Source organism: Elephantulus edwardii, unplaced genomic scaffold, assembly GCF_000299155.1.
Source record: "Elephantulus edwardii isolate Elephantulus edwardi_28Jun2011 unplaced genomic scaffold, EleEdw1.0 scaffold00043, whole genome shotgun sequence".
Lineage (NCBI taxonomy): Eukaryota > Metazoa > Chordata > Mammalia > Macroscelidea > Macroscelididae > Elephantulus > Elephantulus edwardii.
In genome coordinates, this window is record NW_006399793.1 from 20,048,175 (window position 1) to 20,051,634 (window position 3,460).

The 3,460-nt window shown below is 40.5% G+C and overlaps 1 pseudogene; it reads left to right on the forward strand.

Annotated features, from left to right (window-relative positions):
* The first annotated feature begins 1,284 nt into the window (after positions 1-1,284).
* On the forward strand, positions 1,285-1,655 carry LOC102850132 (annotated as a pseudogene).
* Positions 1,656-3,460: the final 1,805 nt, after the last annotated feature.

Here is a 3,460-nt window from a genome sequence, read left to right on the forward strand (position 1 = left end):
CTACTAGTTTATTTACAAAATTAGATTATAAATTTGAACAAATTCTTTCAATTTCCCTCGCCCCCCCCATCAAATTGTACAACCCAATAATTAATCTCCCTTTCCCCCCGCACATCCACATTCATCTGCTTCCAGCCTCTCCCACCCCTCCTGAATCCTTGAAGTCTTTGAGCTGTGATGTTGGAGAAAAGCACTGAACAATCCGTGGATGGCCAAAAGAGAAAACATGGCTTGAGGAAGGTACAGCTGGAGTGCTCTTTGGAGGCAAGGATGTTAAGGCTTTGCCTCACATATGTTGGGCATGTTGCTGTGAGGGGATATTCCTTGGAGATGGACATGATGCTTGAAAGGGTAGAGGGACAGTGAAGGAGAGGAAGACCTTCACCCCGAGGTGGATTGACATGGTGTGTTTGCTCTAGTGTGTTAGAAAGTTTGAAGATGGCACAGGACAGGACAAGGTTCAGATCTGTTGTTCATTGGGCTGCTATGAATAATAGTCGACTCGATGGTACCTAACAAGGAGATTCATATTTGTTCCCATTCCCAAGGAAGGTTATCTAACAGAATGTGAAATTATCATTAATCGCATGCATGCATACAAGTGTCCAGGTCTTTCATTTACAAGATCACTATGAGTCACCTACGACTCGATGGCATTTAACAATAACAACAGCATAGAAAGAGATCAGTTGACCTAATGGAGAGAAAGTGATGCTACCAAGCCAAAGGTTGGTGACTAATCCATGGCCCTTAGGCCTGTCTTTAATTGTTTGGGTGAAACATTCTTCTAGATGGTATAGCCTTGGTCTGTCCGCTTGCTGTACAGAGGTAACTCATGGTTGCTGCGAAGCTGAACACTGTGACACTGATGTGTCAAATGTGAGACTGGTTACCCATGGTGGACAGTGTTTAGTGGAGCTCCCCGATTAAAACAAGCTTGGAAGCAGGAGTGGGACCCAGTTTCAAAATAGCTTGCCTCTGAAAACCCTTTGAACCTTGGAAAAGGACAAAAGTTATATAAGTGTCTTAGGTCTTTGGTTCCTAAGAACTGACACTCAAAAATAACAACATCATATCATTACTATCATATGCAAGCATAATCTTGCTCAAGATCATAAAAAATGGATAAAGTAGTACATTCATTGTCAGATGCTCAAGCTGGGTTTTGGAAGAATTTGTAGCACACATGATATCATGGCTGATGATAGATGGATCTTGGCTGAAAGAAGAGACCATGTTCGCTCTCTTTCTCTTCAATGAGGCAGCCAAGCAGCAGACACAAAGATGCAGATCTTTGTGAAGACCCTGACTGGCAAGACAATCACTCTTGAGGTCGAGCCCAGTGACACCATAGAGAATGTCAAAGCCAAAATCCAAAGGCATTCCTCCTGACCAGCAGAATCTAATATTTGTGGGAAAACAGCTAGGGGATGGCCATATACTATAACATCCAGAAAGAGTCCACCGTGCATCTGGTGCTGCGTCTGCGTGGTGGCATTATTGAGCCTTCCTTGAGCCAGATCACCCAGAAGTATAACTGTGACAAGATGATAGGCCGCAAGTGCTATGCACACCTGCATCACTGTGCTGTCAATTGCCACAAGAGGAAGTGTGGGCACACCAGCAACCTGCACACCAAGAAGAAGGTCAAATAAGAGCGCCCTCTTCACTGGCTCCCTTGCCCCTTGCAGGTGGCCTTCTTCTGAACCCCATAAACCTGAGCCCTCAATAAAGTCTCTTTCATTGAACTGAAGCAAAAAGGAAAAAATATAAAGAAGGAGAAACCACATTAAAAATTTTCATCTATGTTTTAATGGCTATGCAAAAGCATTTGACTCTGTGAATATTAACAAATTATGGCTTACATAGAGAAGAATGAGAACACTGCAAAGTTTAAAATCAAGAAAGACATGTTTTAGGGCTATATCAACTCTCCATACTTATTCAATCAGAATACTGAATAAAAAAATTTGAAAAACTGGACTCTAAAGAAAAATGTGGAGTCAGAATTGGAGGAATACTCATCAGCAACCTGTAATATGCAGATGGCACAATCTTGCTTGCTGAAAATAAGGAGACTAGAAAGATCTAGCATTACAAGATCAAGGATTACAGACTTCAACATAGATTACATGGAAACACCATGTAATTACCATGATTGCATGGCAAATTATCACCATTGAGCCAACAAGCCACCTGTTAGATGCAGAAAGGATTCAAATTGTCAAGAATTGGTACTAGCAGTCCTGAGATAAGGATTGGTAGATTTGAACTACTGAGTGTTAACTTTTGAATGCATAACCACGGGAACACTCAGGTTACATTAAGAGATAATTATTCAAAACTATTGCCATTGAATAGGTTCTGGCTCATTGATAGTTGGGGATCTGAGGTTATAAATATTAATAACGAAAGAAGTAGAATGCCCTCTTTCTCCTGTGGAGTACTTAGTGGATTCATAATACCAGCCTTTAGATAGTAGTTCCATATGTTACAGACTACATCACTAGGGCTCCCTATGTGATGAAAAGGTGGGTACTAAAAAAAATTAAAAAGAAAGAAAAAGTGGATACTTCTTTAGCATTGTAATTCAATTTATATGCCTGTCTTTTGTTTGGCTTAGGGAGCACAGGTAGCATAGTTCATAGAGGGATGTATTACTAACTCAATTATCTGGTGGTTCACATCCATCAATGACTCTGGGAGTGAAAGATGAGCAATCTCCTCCTGTGTAATTAATTTTTAGCCTTGGAAATCCAATGAATGATCATCTATGGCATGGTTCCAACTCAATGACAATGCGCAAAGTAATTGTTTGGGACAAAGTAATACAAGAGGGAATTGAGTTCCAAGCTCAAAGAGTGACTAAGGACCTTTGTTGTTGTTGTTATGTCCTGTCAAGTCAAATATGATTTAAAGCAACTCTATGAACAGCGAATCTGAAACACATCCTATTCCATGCCATCTTCATACTTCCTGACACACTAGAACCCATTGTAGCAGTCACCATGTCAATCACCTGGTTGAAGATCTTCTTCTCCTTTGCTGATCCTCCACCCTTCCAAGTGTTGTGCCCCCTAAAAGGAATAGCCCCTCCTAGCCTAAAGTATGTGAGACAAAACTTTATCATCTTTGCCTCTAAAGAGCATTATGGCTACACCTTCTTCAAGGCATGTTTGTTTATTCTTTGGGGAGACTATGGAGTATTGAAAGCAGGAGTCACATCCACTTCCTAAATAACATTATTCCAAAAACTCTATGAACTTTGATAAATGTTGATAGTTATAGAGGTGCTTCAAGCCTTTTGTTCATAGAGTCACTATGCATCGTGCTCAACTCAAAGACAATCAACAACAACAACAATGGAGTGTTCAGTACTCTTCTCCAACACCATAGCTCAAAGGTATTAATTTTTCTTCTATCATTCTTGTTCATCACATAGCTCTCAGATGTATAGCAA